Source organism: Leptosomus discolor, unplaced genomic scaffold (genome assembly GCF_034619465.1).
Source record: "Leptosomus discolor isolate bLepDis1 unplaced genomic scaffold, bLepDis1.hap2 HAP2_SCAFFOLD_54, whole genome shotgun sequence".
NCBI lineage: Eukaryota > Metazoa > Chordata > Aves > Leptosomiformes > Leptosomidae > Leptosomus > Leptosomus discolor.
In genome coordinates, this window is record NW_028237817.1 from 1,021,958 (window position 1) to 1,027,810 (window position 5,853).

The 5,853-nt window shown below is 59.8% G+C and overlaps 1 pseudogene; it reads left to right on the forward strand.

Annotated features, from left to right (window-relative positions):
- Positions 1-2,165: 2,165 nt before the first annotated feature.
- On the forward strand, positions 2,166-4,658 carry LOC147412729 (acrosin-like; annotated as a pseudogene).
- Positions 4,659-5,853: the final 1,195 nt, after the last annotated feature.

A 5,853-nucleotide genomic window follows, 5' to 3' on the forward strand; every position in this document is an offset into this window, starting at 1 on the left:
GATACTCAGAGCAAGGCACTGTTTTTAAGCCTCAAAAGTGGACACAATTCAGAAGCGACCACCAGAGCATACAACGAGATGATCAGGCGGCCTGAAAGACATCCATATAAGTATCTCCCATCTCTCAGTCTAGGATACACTCTGGGCATGGCCATCTCTGGTGTTGGACTTGGGTAAGTTTCCAGCCATGGGAAACAAGGCCTGTCTGGCTGTCCTTCCTTAATAACCTGTGAATCCAGTGAGTGAGTTCAGCCAGATTTCCTGAAAGACTTGAAATTTCAAATATACTAAATTCATAGTAGCTTCAACAACCAAAAAAAAATTGTTGGAGAAAGGAAGTAAGATCCTGTTGCTGCCTGTAGTGGAAAAAAAGAGCTCTTTCTAGTTGTTGTCTCCTGGGCACTCAGGTTTTGCAGTGCCTGGGAGCAGTCATGTCTCTGCCTCCCCAGAGAATCACAGCATTTGTTGTGCCTCTGGCACTCCTGATCTCATGCTGAACGGAAGTTTCTGAGGTTTTGGGCTTTTCCAGCTGAAGGAAGGGAATAGAATTACTAACAACATCCCTGCCTTGCCACCAGGAAACTATAGCTTATAAGTTTCAGGAACTACGTGGAACAGATTTGTGCTTGTTTCCTGGGTCTGATTTCCCGCAGCATGTTCGTACTCTTGACAGGAGCCACGAAGGAGCAGTCTTTTAAGACCGGTCCAGAAACAGCAACAAACCCCAAACCTGTTGAACTGAAATGTGAAAAGGTAAAAGGAAAATACTTTGCTTCAAGTGTGTTGGGTGAAATCATGATTATCCTAAAAAAAACCAAACCAAACAAAACAAAGGAAAAAAAAACAACAACAAAGAAAAAAGTGTTATGCTTTCTAAAACAAAAAATAGAAACTAAATCCCTTAGCTTAGAGATTTACAAGGATCTTTCCCTCAAAACCATGTTTTTACTGACTGATTTGTTCTTGCCTAAATCCCATCTCTTAGTTATTGGCTCTATCTGACATAGGGGAAACTTCCAGCAGCTTCGTACAGAAGCCACCCCTGTAGCCCCTCAGCTACCAAAACCTTGCCACGCAGACCCGTTACAGTGCCTTCTGTCTGTCCACCCAAGCCAGGATGACGGCAGGAAGCTCCCGCACCTTTCACGAGCTTGGAGGCTGCCGTTCTTCAAGCCGCTGCTGTCTCCCCTCCAGGGACCCGGCCCTGCTCAGCAAATGCCACGCACGGTGGCTGGCTGCTGCTGTGCTCCCGTGACTGCCCTGCGCTCCAGCACGTGAGCAAGGCAAGGCTCCGCCATACAGCTGCAGAAGGCGGACTGGTGAGATGAGGCTGGTGCAGGGCTTCCCAAAGCCGTGGAGAACGACATGTGCGGCTGAGAGCAGGAGCATTCTTCTCTGTCTGGAGCTTCAGCTTGCACGTCCTGGGCCGCACGAACCAGGCGCCCCATCGCCCTTGCCAGGGTTGGCTCGGAAGGGCGACAGACCTCCTAGACAGCGAGGACAGGAAGCCTGCCAGAGGGTGTTGCTGTGGCTGCCCTAGCCAGCGTGGACTGTGCTGCATCTGTGTTTCACTGGGCTTTGTGCAGGGAAGTTGGCCCTGCTTGGTGTGGGGGATGCTTGACTTGTTTGGCTGCACATCGCTGCTTGCCTGCCGCGGCGATGACCGGACTGGCTCTTCAACACCCAACAAGTGCGTCCTGCCCAGAGCAGTTATGTTCTCTGGTGTGTGGTTTTTGGGAAGGACCTGGAGGCAAACAGCTGTGGAGAGCAGGGTGGCAGTGAACTTCCCAAAGAGGCCGTGCTGCCACGCTTGCTCTTTTCCTGCTGGCTGTGAGCAGGCAGCGCTCGGAGGCAGGCGCTACTGCCTGCCACGGGGCCTGCATGCCCTCATCCTGCAGGCAGAGTGTTCAGCAGGGGTCCGTCAGGGGGGTCCGATCCCAGCTTCTGCCTCCCCTCCTGCTTGGAAACCCCCCATGTTGCTGACACCCCCACCTTCACCCCCCCGAGAGGCCACCGTGCCCCACGCCCAGAAACGGCGGCTCTGTGACATCAGCCCCAGGGCCAAGGCCATCAGAGGCAGCGAGACTGCTGCGGGCAGTACGTCAGCGGCTGCGCTGGAGGCAACAAGACCTCGTTCTTGCAGCTGACACGTGCCGCCAACAGCAATGAAAGTGCTCGCCCTCCTCGTCCTGCTGGCCGTGTGCCGGCCTGTGCACGGCATGTGGGACAGCTGTGGGTAAGTGGGCCGAGGCTCTGGGAGGGAGCTCGGGCAGCCCTTGACGGGCTTCACTGGAGGGGGCCCGCGTGTGCCCTGTGGCCACCCCGCTTCCCGAACCCCTGTGGGAGCCTCAGCTCCTTGCCAGCACCCAGGCTGCTGGCACAACCCGTCCATGGGGCTGAAGCGGACAGAGGGCTGGAGGCACAGCCACGGGGTTCCCTGGCCCTGCCATCCGTGCAGCCCCTCGGGGGGAGGGAAGACGGCTGATCTTCAGCCTCAACAGCAGCACAGCCGTCCAGCAGCACACTCATGAGTTTCTTCTTACAGTGGGACCTGCGGGCTCCGGCCCATGGCAGCTCCCTCCGGCACGTCGCGCGTGGTGGGTGGCACGGGTGCCCAGCCAGGGGCCTGGCCCTGGATCGTCAGCATCCAGAACCCCTGGAAAGTGGGCACGGGCCACGTGTGCGGAGGGTCCCTCATCAGCCCGCAGTGGGTCCTCACAGCAGCCCACTGCTTCGTCGGGGCCAGGTAAGGAGGACCAGGGAAGGGGGCTATCCCCACAGCACCAGCAGGCGCCGTGTCCGCAGCCCCACGAGCTCCTGCCATCCCGGTGCCTTGCAGTACGCCCAGTGCCAGGGCACTGGTGAGCCCAGCTGAGAGACTGCTCCGCAGAAGGCTGGGCTCGCGCCACCGCTTCCTAGCAGCCTCCAGCTCCACGTTCCTGGTGCCCAAGGCGTGCTAGGGCAGTGGCACCCTCCGCAGCGCTGCTTTCCTCCCTGCCTTGGGAAGCAGAAGGCAGGGAACCGCGGGGCTGCTGCAGCACGTGGCTCTGCTCCCTCTCACCTCTCTCTCCATCTGCCTTCCAGGCACGTCACCATGTGGCGCGTGGTGATCGGGGCCACCCACTTGGCTCAGCCGGGCCCTGAGACCCAAGTGCGCAACATTCAGCGGCTGGTGGTTCACGAACACTACCGTAACGGCACGGAGAGGAACGACATCGCCTTGCTGGAACTGGACCAGCCTGTCCAGTGCGGCTACTACGTACAGCTGGCCTGCGTGCCCGACGCCTCGCTGAGAGTGTCAGAGCTGACAAACTGCTACGTCAGCGGGTGGGGTGCCACCACGGCAAGATGTGAGTTCCCAAACAGTGCTCGTGTCCCGAGGGCAAGCTCGGCACGCTGGGGAGGCGGGCTGGGCTTATGGCAGCAGTGGCGGCGAAAGCCAGAGTCGGGCTGTGGGGACGTACGGCCACGGAGAGGGGGGCCCGAGCCGTTAGCCAAGGCGAGACGGAAGGGCAAGCCCGGCACAAGGCCTCTGCAGGGGCAAAGGCGGGCCCTAGGGAAGGACTTCGCCCACACAGGGGAGGAGAACTGGGAACAGAAGGGCTGCTGGCTGCTAACTCCTTCCTGTGCTCACAGCTGGAGGATCGACTGCTGTCCTGCAGGAGGCCCAGGTCCCCCTCATCGATGTCAAGGTCTGCAACAGCAGCCGCTGGTACAGAGGGGCCATCCACCCCCACAACGTGTGTGCCGGCTATCCGCAGGGCGGCATCGACACCTGCCAGGTAGGAGCGTGCTCCGCGCCAGCCCCCAGCAGCACAGGCAGCCCTGTCGCCAGCGCCCAAACGTCCGCCGGCGCATGCTGCACCTGGAGAGTCGCCCTCCTGCCGCTGGGTCCCCACCGCTGTCGGGGCTCGCCTCCCCTTCCCCGTCTGCAGGCCCTTGCCCAGCACCTCTCTTGTCCCAGAGCCCCATCGCTCTGCCCAGAAAGGCCACCCAGTGCTCTTGCCCCAGCCCAGAGCTCCGCATCCCAGTCCTGGCACATCCCCCTTCCACACCTCCAGGATCCACTGGGGCAGAGAGGAGAGTGCCCGACCTTGCAGGCCTGCCAGCCCCTCCCGGACAAGGTCCTGCAGGCTCCAGCACCTGAGCAGAGCCTTTCTGGGCAGTGGGTACAGCTCTGGCAGGTGCTGGGAGAGAGAAGGGACCAGCCACAGTGCTGCCGGGGCCACCCAACAACACCAGAACCCTCTCTCTCTCCTCCGCTCCGCTGCAGGGGGACAGCGGTGGTCCTCTCGTCTGCCAAGACAAGCACGCCGACTACTTCTGGCTCGTGGGGGTGACCAGCTGGGGGAAAGGCTGCGCCAGAGCCAAGCGGCCCGGAGTCTACACCTCCACGCAGCACTTCTACGACTGGATTCTGGTACAGATGGGACTGCGCCCAGCAGGAACGGCTGCTCCAACGCCACAGCCAGTCTTCACCTCAACCCCCGTGCAGAGGCCAAGGCCGATCCCAACCCAGTCGGGCAGGTTTAGGCCCTGTCAGTTTCCACGGCAGAAGCTGCTGGAATTCTTTAACCTGCTGCAGGAGCTCCTGCAGGTCCTAAGGGGGATAAAGGCTTGAGCAGCAGGAGGAACAGGAGCCAGTGCAGGCTGCAGGGTAGCACCACCCGTTCCTCCTGGGGCAAAGCCTGCTGAGATCCAAAGGCAGCCGCAGTGCCAGAGGCCTGCTCTGTCCTGCCCACGCTCCTCTCCAGGCACACACTTGCTGCGCTCGACTTAGTTCTTGAAATAAAGTCACCAGTTGTCACAGCTGACCACGCTTCAGTCCAGTTCAGTCTCCTGTGCAAGGCAAGGACTTCCACGGCAGGCCCTTGCGGCAGGAGGCTGCGGGCAGACAAGTTGGGCACAAAGGGGAAGCATCACACCGAAGGGCTGAAACGGTGCCTGGGCAGAGGAGAGGGTGCTGGGAGCCCCCATGGGATGGAGAAGACGGGTCACCGAGGCTCGCAAGAGGACAAGAGACAAAGACGTGCCACGCAGACAGCTGTGGGGGCACGCGTTAAGGCACACAAGCCCATGCTTAGGGCCTGGCTGGGGTGGTATGACCTTGGTTAGATGGCAGGTGCCCACCAAAGCCACTATCACTCTCCCCCTCCTCAGCTGGGCAGGGGAGAGAAAAATAGAACCACAGGTTTGTGGGTTGAGATCAGGACAGGGAGATCACTCGGCATTTACCCTCATGGGCAAAACAGACTTGACATGGGAGAACAAATGTCATTTATTACCAATTAACTCAGAGAGAAGCACTGAGAAATAAAACCAAATCTTAAAACACCTTCCCCCGACCCCTCTCTTCTTTCCGGGGCTTAACTTTGATCCCGATTTCTCTCCCTCCTCCCCCCCAGCGGCACGGGGCGGGAGGGAACAGGGAATGGGGGTTGTGGTCAGTTCATCACTGTTGTTCCTGCTGCTCCTTCCTCCTCAGAGGGAGGACTCCTTACACACTTCCCCTGCTCCAGTGTGGGGTCTTCTCTCATGGCAGACAGTCCTCCATGACTTCTCCAGCGTGAGTACTTCCCAGGGGCTGCAGTTCTCCATGAACTGCTCCAACGTGGGTCTCCTCCATGGGGTGCAGTCCTTCAGGAACCGACTGCTCCAGCGTGAGCCCCCTCACGGGGTCACCAGCAGCAAACCTGCTCCAGCGTGGGCTTCTCTCTCTCCACGGGCTACAGGTCCTGCCAGGAGCCTGCTCTGGTGCAGGCTTCCCACGGGTCACAGCCTCCTTCAGGCACCCGCCTACTCCGGCGTGGGGGCCCTCCACGGGGTGTAGGCAGTCCTCTGCTCCACCGCCCA